At 35.7% G+C, this 14,756-nt stretch overlaps 1 protein-coding gene across 3 annotated transcripts in view; it reads left to right on the forward strand.

The window, feature by feature from the left end:
• LOC118182923 (complement factor H-like) overlaps window positions 1-14,756 on the forward strand; it is a 159,027-nt gene that overhangs the window by 6,017 nt on the left and 138,254 nt on the right. The gene's annotated exons all lie outside the window — the stretch shown is intronic.

Here is a 14,756-nt window from a genome sequence, read left to right on the forward strand (position 1 = left end):
GTCGTTCTCATACATAAAGTCCTCCAACTCATCTTTCTTTCCTCTTATGTTGTTAGCATTCCACACTAACATCTTGATTGGCCTAAAATTATTATCTTTCCTATCCATGATTGGGTTCATTATTGACCGCGTTGAAACTACTAGCATTGGCGCTAGGAGCTAAATTTACTTGTAGAATGCCGGAAGCCTTAATAGCCTCAACAAGGTTTTTAAGCCCTTCAAAAATACTTCTAGCTTCATCTAGAGTATTCATTGTTTGCCCGCCAACAGCGGCGGCATAAGATTTATTGATAATTACTCTATCACTGAAATTCTTCAAAGGCGGATTTTGAGTATTTATTTTGGGAAAATTCGGGCAACCCCTGTAGTTGCTTGTATGATCTAATTGGCAATTTATACACTTAGGTTTATCTTCTCTTGGCTTGGGGCAGTCTTTTGAATAATGATCGCCAGCGCATTTCATGCATTTCGGGTCATGCATACATCCTGCCTGGGCATGATGAAATGCTTGACACCGAAAGCATTGTACCGGCCCTTTCCTTCCTTTGTAAGCTTCTACTTTAACATTCAGCAAACATAATTAGTTATATTATGTATCCCTCTCGCTTTTTCATTCCTCTTCAAAATAACTAGAAACAGGGGCAGATTAAATTTTTCTCCATTTCTGCGTCTTACTAATTGCGAGACTCGTTCAACTGGGAAACCTCTATCTATCAGTTCATCAGATATCTCTGAGGTTGGCGTGTCGATCGGTAAGCTGCGTATAACAACTTTAACCTTCTTGTTTTCGGGTAAAATAAATGAGTGATATTTCACTCCTTTGGCATTAAGTAATGCAGTTAAACTCTTATGAGTTTCTATACTGTCAACTTTTAGCTCATAGTGGTCTTGAGCTTTCATTATACCTGATTTTAGCTTAATTCCTGCATCTTTAAACATTTCCTTATATTTTGACCAGGAGTATTTACCATCCTGTATAATAATCGGGGGAGCTTTATTGCTCACTTTATTTGGATGTATGAATTTATCCACATCCTGCTCATTATTTTCGGCAGAATTGGTACCAGTTTCATGATCATGAGCATCACCTATTAGCCCAGCCGGGCACGTGACCTCATCTGCAGCACCGATAGGCCGCACCATGCTTTCCGTCTGAGACGTACTCGCAGCCGGCTTTTCGGGGATCTCACTAGATGGCGCCACATTAGCGTGGGCTTTATCCATATTATCCACGTCTGGGGCTGTATCCATATTATCATAAGTTATTTCCGTGGTCGGCTCAGCTGTCGAAACTTCTGACAAAACAGAGGAATCCGTCAGAGTAGACTTTCGAGAGGGTTTTCTTAGTCTTCTAGTAAAATCTCCTTTAGGACCTGAGTCCGTGTCGGAGCTGTCTTCATTCAGTGCTTTATGTTTTTTCGACTGCTCTTCATCTGAGCGCGCAGGGCTGCTGGCTCGTCTGACATTAGTTTTGTTGATTCCAGTTATTGAAGAATCACTGTCATTAACCTTAGGAGCAGGGATGTTTGGTTTGGGAAGAGAAGTAGAAGAACGATCAGCGTTCAGTTCTCTGTCAATGAAAAGTTTGAGGCGTCGAAGGAATTTAAGGTCTCGTGCGTCCTTAGATGAGAGAGATCCATCAGCTTCTTTGATGCATTCTAAGTTGGTAATCTCAGAGGCAATAAAATCAATCATTCGATCCATGGTGGAGCGGATGGCAGAAAATGAAGCAGCGGAGAAAGCAACCAGAGTCTATTGCAATGCCGACCTACTGTTACAGCGGCATGCACTCTGATCAGGTATAATAAAAGAAGAGTTCTAATATCACAAAATCAGGAGCGAGCAGATGCACGTCTTAAAATAAATAAACTCCCACATATCCTTAAGGCTTTATCTAGGGCCGGCGCTAGACTCCGCCTGGTGCAGTCTCCACAGGTCCTAAATTGTGATACAAAGCGCTTCCTTATGTTCTAAATTTTCACCGCGTCTAAACTCTGGATCCCAGGTGCTTTCCTTAACTCATAAAAAACTTCTCATCCCTTAAATTTGCCGCTCGGTGGTTCCTCTAATTCCAAACATTTCGTCTTCCCTAAATTCTGCCGTTCGGTGCCGACATATTTTGCCGCCACTTCTGAGTTTATGGTGAATACCATATCAGTTATTCTTAATTAAAATAGCACTAAATGTAAACTTTTGGCCCATGAGTTTCATTAACAAAATTTATTTTTAGCATATGAAAAGAAATTTTTGTTTAATTTTTTTTCGTCAACATTTATTAGAGCATTTAAAAATCTAAAATCATCGCCGACCGTAATGTTAGCAAAAGAGGTTGCCATACTCTTGTTATTCAGTTACTAATATAATAAAAATCTGATGTATACACCACATGACTTCCTTGTACGAAATAATAAATTATACGCATTTTTCTCGCATTTCATTTAAACTTATTGGATTGAATATATCTACTTCGCCGACAGCGCATGAACCACAACAGAATAAATGAATTCTTTAAAATTCACTCTATTTGTTTACCATAGCGACACTCTTGCGCTAGGTTCACTTAAGGGGACAGTACACCTTTAAAATTTTCAAAAATTCGATTTTTCAATTTTCTGATATTTTTATAGCCCAATCATTTCTGAGTAATTTGGTGCAATTGTTTCTTTCATACGTTCATTAGTTTGCGAGATATTGAAAATAATGTAAATATCGAAGCAGCTGTTTTTCTTACACCAGCAATAATCGTGGCAGCTGCTGTAGTGTTTGTTTATAGTTTTAGAGGGCCTGAGTTTGGATTTCGTGTGCTGAAAGCCAGCAATTGCTATTTTTAAATAAAAATATGCCAGTGGAAGAAGACGAGATGAAACGTTACTTCTACTTTAATTTTGTTTTGATACGTTATCGCTTGCTTATCACGTTGTAGTAGAAAATGAGAGCTAAGTTTAAGAACTGTGATTTCGTTTGAAGTTTGTTGCCTTGTTTATAAGATTTTACCGTGGTTTATTGTGTGTATTTTCTATTTATATTAACTAAATAGTACGCTTTAAATACTCTTTACAAGTACTTTATTAATTTAGTTATGAATATGGATTGTGAAACTCCTAAACGTTCTTCTGGCAAGCGTCAGAAGAAGCGAAAGTTTCATGGTAATCGTTTCACAACACCAGACAAGCAAAGCATTTTTGTGAGTGCTTCAGCAAGAAAACTTAATTCTAGTTGTTTTGAAAACGTAACTGCTGATTCTAAATTTAAAGGATATAGAATTTTGGATATCGAAATTTTATTCAGTAATATTTTCAAGTATCTGTGTTGTGTATCAATGTGGATCAGATGCACAAGTGTGCGAAAACAACACTAATGGATTATCTTCAAAATTTTTTCTGCTTTGCGATACTTGTGGTGAACTGACTTCTTTTTATTCTTCGTCTATGATGGGTGACAAGAAAAACATTCCAGAAATTAATGAAAGATTTATGTATGGAATGAGATGTATTAGTCAAGGTCTTGCAGGTATGCGCACATTTTGTGGTGTAATGGACTTACCACCACCTATCCAAAAATCTGCATATTGTAGAAAATTAAGAAAAATGCTGTCGACAACTTCAAAAGTTGCTGAAATGTCTATGTCGTATGCTGCGGAACAAGAAATTGAAGCAACTGGCTGCTCAGACCTCACAGTTAGTGGGGATGGATCATGGAAAACACGCGGCCATTCATCACGCGTGGGATTTGCGAGTGTAATTGGTGCAGAAACTGGTAAAATTTTAGACATTGAGGTACTTTCTTCATACTGTAAAGGCTGTGAATCTTGGAAAGGGCCAAAGTATGGAGCACAATATCTTTTATGGAAAGCAAATCATGAACAAAAATGTATAAAAAATCACGAAGGATCTGCAGGTAAGATGGAAGTTGATGGAATATGTAAAATATTCAATCGTTCCATAGAAAAGCGCAGTGTCCAATATGTCAGCTATATTGGGGATGGTGATACGAAAACATTTTCTGAATTGCAGAAAAATCATAACTATGGAAGTGATATTGTGTTGAAAAAAATCGAATGTGTTGGTCATGTACAGAAACGAATGGGTAATAGGTTGCGACAATTAAAAATCAATATGAGAGGAAAACAATTGGCTGATCATAAGCCACTAAGTGGAAAAGGTCGATTAACAGATAAAGTTATAGATCAAATCACAACGTACTATGGTAATGCTATTAGGAGCAACAAGGGATCATGCATGGATATGCGTAAAGCTGTGTGGGCTATATTCTATCATAAACATTCTACCGATGATGAACCTCTTCACGAATTTTGTCCACAAGGTGAGAATTCATGGTGTGCGTTCCAAAGAGCAAAAGCTGCTGGTTCTGAGAAAGGATTCCAACACAAGAACAGCATGCCAGCTGCAGTGATGGACTGTATAAAACCTATATTTAAAGATCTTTCAGATCCCAAACTTTTGAAACGTTGCCTTGGAGCAAAAACACACAACTCCAATGAATCATTTAATTCCCTTGTGTGGAAACTATGCCCCAAAACAAGCGGCTCGAGTAAACTTATCGCACAGCTTGCTGCATATGAAGCAATTCTATCATTCAATGATGGGAGAATAGGTCGACTTGAATGTATAAAAAGAATGGGCTTTCGTGTAGGACAGTATGCAATTGAATCAGCAAAAAAAGCTGATAAAAGTCGAATTTTTGATGCAGAAATTAGTAGTTCAGCTATGAGTTTAGAAAGTCGCAGAGCAAAACGCATGGCAAACTCTGTAAAATTTGAAACTCAGAAAGAAATAGAGGGCATTCTATATGAAGCTGGAAAATTTTAAAGCTGTTTTATATTTTCTTTAATAAATTAAAATATTCTATAATACTTGTGTTATATAGATCTCTATTATATAGACTATGATCAACTTTTAACTATCACTTAAATTTTCTTCTTTTATTTAAGTGAATTTGCAAATTTTGTATTTTTTTAATGAATTTAGCTTTTTTACGAAGATATTTGTGGCACGTAAGTATACATAAGAAGTCATATTTTTGTCATTTTCTGATGTTTCATTCCAAAATTTATTAATACACTGGCAAATAGTCATAGTTACATGTATAAAATGTATTTTTTCATGAAAGTTTAAAATAGATTACTTTATTCATAAATTTATACTTTAATTGCATTTATCTCAAAACGCTGTTTTTACAACTTGTGCGCAGGATATTTCCAAAACTATTTAAGTAACTCTTTTGCAAATTTGTATACACTTAACAACAATTATGATTACCCTTGTGTTCTACTGACATTGATATACATTGTAAATTAACACTTTTATGACCTTCTTAAAAGCAAAAATTATGCAAAATTAATTTTATATATATATTGTAATATTTAAGAATAAAAATTTTAAAATAAATAATATATAATAGAACAAAATTAGAAACTAAATCTTTTCTTTAATTTAGCATTAAATTTATTACTAAAAAATAAATATAAAATTAAATATCTGGCGCGCAGTGAAAAGTTAATTTTCGAAAAATGAAAACATAATTTTATTTAAGATAATTTTTAAGTATCTAAATATTAAATTTTCTTCATTAATTATTTTTTTATTTTATTATAAATAATGGATCTACATACTCTGAATGTTTTATGCATATAACTGGAATAGTTGTTTTTTAAAAAAATGAGAAACATTGGTCAAATTTTGAACATTTTCGGATTGTTAAAGGTGTACTGTCCCCTTAACAGTATTATATTTCGTTCATATTAGAATGCATAAAATTTATATAATGTTCAGAATGCACAAAATTTATATCATTTAAAGAATTATCTAATCGTTGCCACATGTTCTATTCAAATACTAAAGCTAGAATGATGCATAAAAGAAATTAAGCAAACAAAACAAAAAAGAAACAGTTTTTCACAGACGATTGAGTATTTCTCATTCAATTAATTCAGTTCTCACTTCGCAGCAAAGCAAAAATACATAAACACTCAAAATATTTGTATAAAAAATTACGACACTTATTTCCTCGAAAACATTCCAGAAAGAATTAAGCATGATTTAATTCGCAATAGTAAATGAAGGCGATATCTTTGTTGTTGCGAAGCTAAGATTCTTTTGTTTGGCAACAAACCCACTAGTCTGCTGTTTCAAATGTAAACAAGCAATGGTTGCCATAAAAAAAGGCTTAGCGGCACTTAAAACAACTTTAAAATTGTTGATAATTCTAAAAATATTGCATAAAGATTTACTAAAGGCATAAAAACCTTAACCGGAAGATAAAAACAACATAATTCAATAATTTTTAAAGCAAAAAATGTACAATTTACAAACATATACGAATAAAGAAACTGAGATCACTGAGCCGGGTAACAGAGTGGATATATATATAAACTGAGATCACTGAGCCGGGTAACAGAGTGGATATATATATAAATATATTTATATACGTTTGGTGCGGCCAATTGCAACCAAAATACGAGGTGCACATCTACATATTATAGCAGACCTATATACAAAATTTCCACGTTCTAAGGGTACTTGTTTTTGAGTTATGCGAGATACGTACGTACATACGTTCGTATAGACGCCACGAAAAATTCTCTTCAGAATTCATTTTAAACCAGTTTTATAATTTTTTTGGAGGAAAAGAGTCTTTTATTCTGTTCTTACGTACAGATATCACGCAAAATCATCGTGAAATTTCATTTGATAGCAGTGAAAATGGATATTTTCGTTGAAATATGTTGCCTGAAACTTTTCGCGATTACAATACTTCATTTTTACTTCGTACAAGGAAGTAAAAAAGTTTAGACATCACTGGATGAGTTACTTCTGAAGCTGTCATGTATTGATAAACATGCGACGATGAAAGCAAAATATTATAAATAATGACTCTCCGTGCCGGCGTCAGGTATATGAAATACGTGAATGTTTGCTTTGAGATGTATTCCAAGCAGATACTCAACAACGAAGCCAAATTATTAATCTCACAAATTTATGCTTACATGATTGTTTTCTGTAACGAGTTATTTTATTTAGTTCCTAAGTGAAATTAAGAATCGGAATATTTAAGTGAAAATCTCCACACGTTTTATTATGGAAGGAAAATCAAATGCGCCTGTATGAAGCATACAAAGAAATGTTTGTGGCTTTGAGGTCCGGATTTTAGATCATTTCGGATAATGGACGTCCGGATTTCGGACATTGTACTGTATATATCTGAATATGTATGTGTGGGATGAGGTTGTACTTTAGAGCTATAGCAACAGTCTTATAAAAGGCAACGATAGTAATATTTAGTAGCGTAATTACGAAACCACGCGAAAAAAACAGATGTAATTAATATAAAGACGAATCCCATGTTATTTTTGATTGGTTATTTATTGTGTCTTGTTTATGATTTGTTAAACCATGATCTGTTGTAAAGTTATATATATGACATCTGAAACCGCTTATCGCTGCTTCTGCTTGTATTATTCTGCTTGTATTACTCTGCTTGTACTTATCTCTGCTTGCTTGTATTTCTTTGCGTTTAACTCTGCGTGTATCTCAATAATAAATATTTGTTTTGCGAACCACGGCATTTTCTATGTTTAACATAAATGAAATAACGTAAAAAAACATTTTTTATCTTTAAACGACTTTCACATAAATGCAAACACTTCCGTGGAAATTTTAGTATGGTCAGTAGAACACCCGGGAAATGTTTCGATATAAGGGAACAAAGTGACAGACGTCAACGATAGCAGATACAAATGATTTTCTTGGAGCAAATGGGTTAACATCGACTTCCATTATTTGTGCGCAGATTCCCTACAACGCAATATCCAACCACATTAGCTCTCATTTCTGGAGACTTCGCCATGGTTTGGACAGCCCGAGCGATTATATACAGGATGTACGTTTTCGTGAAGTTCACATTCAAACCCAAAGTTTCATACATCAGTTGCTATTTTATTTATAATAGTACTTTACCAGTACTATTATAAATATGCAACGTTTTCTGGTGTTTTTAATATACGAAGGTTTACTAGATAACCACTCGATTAAGCATCAAGTGTCACCCTTACCAGAGAAAGGCGTCCACCTTTTGTCCGTAATTCATGCAGGGCGCTTGCTGCTGTGTTGTAAGCAATTTAATGGTTCCATTCTGTTCTGGTCGCGAAAAATGCAGTAACCAGGTATAGTTTTATACCAGTATGCTGAATAATTTTCCTTTAATAAATGAAAAGCAACACCTAGAATTATAAAATCACAAGTTACTTTTAGACTAGTGCATTTTAATTTGAAAAAAAATCCTATGTTTATGCCTAATAAGTAATACTAAATTCTGAACAGTAGTTTTTGAAGAGTTAACTTGCATACATCAGTAAAAGATGATTCATAACCTTACCCATGAACGTTATAACGAAATAGACTAAATGAGTGGGCGGGATATGCGGTCCCTACGTATAGGGAATCTCTCATGTGATGTATTAAGAATTACGCTGTTCGTACTAGCATTCCATAGGATACTCAAACACAAAATCACATGCCAAAATAATAATAATAATAGTAAAATATTAACCGGAAAATTTTCAGGTTTTTTAAAAGGTAATAAAAATCAAAGCCAAGCCTCCTTGTGAACGGTGTTTAAACTATATGTAGCGGCAACAGGTTCCGAAAGAACTAGGATGTAAAAATTGTATATAATTTGTTTCGTACGGAAACTGAATATAACACGTTAACCCCCAAATTACATTAAGATGTGAATTTTGGAAAAATATTTTAAAATTACATTTCGTATACCATAAATAAAGCAATTATGAAGTTTTATTCGCTTACCATAACTAGGTGGTCTGGTGTGGTGGTGTATTTAATTATGGCAAAGCTCACGAGGGCTATCTGCGTAAGGGGAGGGATGCCTTCGTGGAGGACTTTCTAAAGGAAACTGGCTCGTATACACGTTACACAAGAGGAAAACCATAAAAACGCCCGTGCAGCCAGCCCGTTCGCGGGATTCGAAGCTCGGACCGAACTACCAGTGTTCAGCGACTTTACCGCTTGGCCGCTGGTGCAGCCTACCATAACTAACCTACCATAACATTTACCGCAGCCTACCATAACTAGGAGTTCAGATAATAGGTAACCTATAAATAGATCGCTGGGTTCTTCTGGTAATGAAAGAACAAGCAATTTGCAATATTAAAAGATGATATAGTGGAGAACATTTCACAAATTATGTTACATTGCATTTTGTACAAAACGTAGGAAATCTTTCCTTACATTTTTTAAAGTGCATCTTTGGTTTTACCTTTTACCTGTAACAGGTAGTCTTTTCTATATAAATGTACAGATTCTATTACTTTTGACCTCGATAACATCCCCAAAAGTTTTCCAATGCTTATCTTAGAATTTATTCCCAGCTTGAGGTACACCAAACGCGATATATTTTCTGATTTCTTTGATACTTCTCTTTTCAGAATTTGTTAAATTGAACAGAATATACGTATTTATGACAGCCATGTCAATAACTCTTGTAAAAATTGGTCAGTACCATTTTTGCCACAATTTTAATTTATTTTTTTCTGACAGCCAGTCGTGCTGATGAACACCACCCATATTTTTTTGATATTGGGCTATAGTACTAGGTTACAAAATTAGTGGTTTTACTTTCAAACCTTTTTCATACCTTGAAAGTTAGGTTAGAGCCTCTATGCAATCAAAGTTTGTTGCTGCTGTTACACACTTGTTATCCTTCCATTTAACTACAGTTATTTAGTTCCTTTCGTCGAAATAGTAGTCATAAGTACCACGATTTTTTTCTTGCTAATGTCTTATCAGCCATTAAAGAGCAAGAAGCAGTTCTGTTGTTTCTAATTGTGCCCGTGGTTCTGAATCCTTCGGTTTCTAATGTAACAGCAGATGATAAGAATTAAAATATATTGTCAAAAATTTGATGAGGCTATTGGGATAAATTACTGGTTGGAGCACATTTTTTTCGCCGCTCGTGTTCCAAGCGGTTCGTTCGAAGTTTTCTCAAAACTCTGTATCACAATATAATCAAAATTATGACACTAGCCTACTCCACGCATGACCCAAAATTTATTGCGAAACCGTAGGGGTTTGGAATTAAAAAATTGTTTTAAAACATGATGACCGTAATATCTAATCATAATTTCATCAACAGACAGAAATTTATCGAAAATTCTAAATTTTTTAAAACAGTAATTAATGTTCTTACTTTAAATATCCTGTCTGATTTCTGCATTCATGCATAATTATAGTTGGCAAAATGGATTAGAGATTTAAATTTTAAATATTTATTTCGAGGCACTGCATTTTTTATTATCGGTACCATAACATCTTCTTCCTTTGACCAGTAATCACGTTAACTACGTAAAGTAAGGTAGCCGGAGAAAATCAAGAAACCAATAAAACCTTTCATATGTAACTGGAAACTCTCGCTTAGTGTTCCCCTCTGTCCTATATCTTTTTGTTTCATTTATTATAAATTCGTAAAATTCGGGAAATAAAAGTTCTTAAAAATTTCATGTAGATTCTAATTTTCTAAAAGATTTGAAATGCTCTCAAGGTTATCACTAGAGAAATTATCTTCTTCGTTAAAAGCATAAATAAAGTTATTTATGTCCAAATAGCTTTTGGCTCCAGTTTTAATTTTTTCAAGCACTTTTTATTTGATTATTTCAACCTAACTTGTTTTTTATTTTCATTTTCAATACTGACGCTAGCTGTAGATGGAAGATGCTCCATAATATTAGGTCTAAAATCATTTATGTTTCTTGATTCATATTGTTTTTTTACCTCTATTCCTTCATCGGATAAACAAATTTCTTCATTACCTGACAAGTCTTTTTCTGATGGAATAATCATTTCACCATCATCAAAGCACTCTTCTTTAGATAAATCATCCACATCAGGCGGCAAAGCAATTATACCCGGCTCAACCTCCTTAGAAAACATATATTCTAATTCTTCTTAGGCGGTGTGAAACACTTTACGTCTGGAGTTTCTGGAAAAAATGAAAACGAAAAAAATAGTATTAGTTACCATTAACATCCAGCGATCTATTTATACATCAGCATGTTTAGTCTAAAACATTAATTATAAGAACAGTTATGTTTCTAATTTGAATAGTGTAGGACAATTACGGAGGTTTTGAAAATGTATATAATGTTGAGAGGGCGTGTCTTGCCCTTTTGGATGGAGGGTAGATGCCGAACTCTCGGCCAATCACGGCTCTTGGTCTCTTCTGTGAGCTGCGAATAGCAGGATCGTATGCTGGAATCTGCTGAAGTGCTCGGTTATCAATCTGTTCAATTTTGAGGAATAAATTTTGACTAAGCTTTTTAATATGATAATCTACAGGTTTAATATTTAGGTCCGAATGAATCACATCTGTACGGACGTACCAGGCTGCATTCAGGGCCATACGTAAGGTTTTACTTTGAAAAGATTGAAGTTTTTTCACATGAGTTTTTGCAGCAGTACCCCAAATTGTACATGCATACATAAAGACAGGTCTTATAATGGATGTATAGAGAAGGATTTTGTTTTTAATTGACAGATTGCTCTTTCGAGCTAAAAATGGGTAAAGTTGGGATCTAGCACCTTTCGCTTTGTTGAGAACATTTTCAATGTGAAGGCGCCAGGTTAATTTTGAATCAAGTACAACTCCTAGGTACTTGTAAGAATTTGACCAGGGAACATAGTCATCAAAGAATTTAATATTAATGGAAGGGTACGGGAGGGGGCTACGTTTGAATATCATAGCAGCACATTTAGCAACATTAATTTTTATTTTCCAAGTGATGAGCCAGTGCTCAAGGCTAGAGAGATATCTCTGAATGATTTGGACCAAGCTTTCAAGGCGTGTGTGTTGAGCTAGGATGGCCGTATCATCTGCATAAAGTGCAAGAGTGATACTAGGTGATTTTGGTATGTCATTTATGAAAATGTTGAACAAAATTGGGCCTAAAAGTGACCCTTGGGGGACGCCGCTTAGTATAGGACGGGGTGCCGAAATGAAAGAATTAACTCGTACAGAAAAAGATCTATTAGTGAGGTACGAATTAATTATATGAATTAAATGGGCCGAAACGTCAAGTCGTATGAGCTTGATAATAATTCCTATATGCCAAGTCCTATCAAATGCTTTGGCTATGTCAAGAAATAAAGCGCCAGTAAGCATTTTGTTACGAAACCCTTCGTGAATGAACTCCACTGTCCTCAGCAGCTGGTGCGTGGTGCAGTGTTTTGCTCGAAATCCAAATTGTTCATCAATCAGAACGTTGTGATTTCGGAGAAAATCATTCAGGCGTTTAAGTAACACAAACTCGTATATCTTAGATAACGAGGATAGGAGGCTGATAGGTCTATAATTTTGAGGATTAGAAAGGCTTTGGCCTGGTTTTGGAATAGGCACAATAAGTGCTTGTTTCCAGCTTTGAGGAAAATAGCAATGCTGTATCATAAAATTTATAAGCATTACTAAGAAAAATAGATAGTTGGTGGGTAAATTTTTAATCATACGATTAGAAATAGAGTCCATACCAGGGGCTTTTTTGGGTTTGAGCTTGGTAATGTATTCACTTACCTCGCTCATGGATGTATAGTGTATATCTCTCGCGAAAGGCGAGGAGAGGAAACGTTCAACATCTTGTGGGAAAGAACTTGCGCTGTTCGCAAAAATTCCTTCATTATGTGGTGTAAATTGAGTTTGAAGAGAATCCGCAATTAGTTCGGATTTCTCAGCGTCTGTGTGAGCCACCACTGCGTCCGTAGCTAAGGACGGAATGTTAGATTTGTGTTTGCGTAGGCGGGCTGATGCGCGCCAAAGACTGTTATCATTGGTCGTTAGGGACTGAATGTAATTCGTGTATTGTGATTGGAAGAACTGGTCACATGATGCCTTGATCTCATTGTGGAGAGCACGGAGTTGAATTTTTAGACCTGGATTCCTATTTCTTTGCCAAAGTCTCCGTACTTTATTCTTTTCTTTAATTTTGAGTTTAATTTCTTGGGGTAATTTACGAAAATTGGGTCTAAGGGTGGGTTTTGATACTTCCTTATAAGTATCTGTTAGAATGGTCGTTAAGTGATCAACTGCCGAGTCAATATCATGGCTGGATTTAATTTCAAGGGAGGGCAAATCTTTACTTTTAAGTTTGAAACCAAAGTTGTCCCAGTTTGTAGAGACGAGTGCCGGAGAATTTTGATTAAAAGTAGTACAGTTAAGGTCTATGATTACGGGGTTGTGATCTGAAGATAAACAGTTTTCAACAGTCACGTGATATCCAAAAGGGATGTTTCGAAAGAGTGCCAAATCTATGAATGAAGGGGCACCCCGTGAACCATATCTAGTAGGGGAATCCGGCGCAATAATTTTAATTTGGGCGCACTGAGCCCATTTTAGAAGGCCACGACCAGCAGGGTTTGATCTATGACAACGCCAATGCTGATGGTGACAATTTAAATCACCAGCTATGATAAGATTATTTGAAAAATTGAGCAGTTTATTGAAATCTACCACAGGAAAATTTCCACCTGGTGGGAGATAGGCAGAGATCATAACTAGGGATGGTGAATTTTGAATAAAAATTTCGATGATTGTTGCTTCAAGTTTGCTCATATTTGGTGTGTCAATTCTACGATGCGGGATGGAATTTTTTATGTAAATACAAGTGCCACCATGATAAACATCACGTGTATTTGAAGCTTGTCTGTCATTTTTATATAGTGCATAATCAACAAGCTTGGGAGCTCTCCCTGGCTGGAGTTTGGTCTCTTGGACAAAAATGATATCAAAATCCTTTTCTTCTACATAGTCTCTAAACTCATGGAATTTGGAAAGAATGCCATTTGCATTCCAGGTGCATAGTTTAAGATTTTTCAACCCTTTCAAAGTATTGAATTTTAATGAATGTGGGAATCAGAGAATTGGAGAGTAATATAACTCTCAAAGATGTAGTAGGCCGCGTCAGCACCAGATGGAGCCACTCTGAGCTGCGGTAAGGCGTTTTTGAATGCCAGAAGTAATTTGCTCTGGTCAATGCCAGGCTGATTTGAAATTTGGATTATAGCCAAAAGGATCTCGGTACAATTTAGAGTCGAATTTGCTCCTAAGGGGACCGATAAATTTGGAAGAATTTGGGGTGCAGTCTGTTGCATACCCGTAAGGGCAGCAGAGTATGATACTCCAGGGCGAGTATTATTTGCACTGGGAGTGTGTGCAGCCGGCAGAACTGGAAATGTATTATGTTGTAAGTTAAATTTGTTTGTGTTGTCAACGGTCTGACTGGGTTTGGTGCTTGGCTTTGGAGGTTGTCTATTTTTGGAGCCTGGGAACTTCGGGCAGGAACGCCAGTTAGCAGCATGGTTTCCCGAACAATTTGCACATTTGTTCGGCTCTTCAAACGGTTTAGTGCATTCCTTGGCTTGATGCGGCCCAGCGCATCTGACGCATCGTCTTGGTAAGGTGCAAACTTCAGACGAATGAAAAAATCCCTGACAACGCCAGCATTGGGAGGGACCCTTCTGTCCTTTGAAGTGTTCCATGGATACCTCAGTTCCAAGGAGTTCAGTTATAGAATATATTTCTTCGGCTTTGAGGCTATTGAAGATTTGTAAGTAAAAGAGAGGCATTGGCATTTTGGTCTTCCATTTCTTTAGTTGGGAGATCTTGTGAATTTTGAAGCCAAGCACTTCAACCGCAGTCTGCACAACGTTGAGAGGTGTATTTGAGGGTAATCCCCT

Source organism: Stegodyphus dumicola, chromosome 10 (assembly GCF_044657685.1).
Source record: "Stegodyphus dumicola isolate Sdum_Otavi_A_Nest chromosome 10, ASM4465768v1".
Taxonomy (NCBI): Eukaryota; Metazoa; Arthropoda; class Arachnida; order Araneae; family Eresidae; genus Stegodyphus; species Stegodyphus dumicola.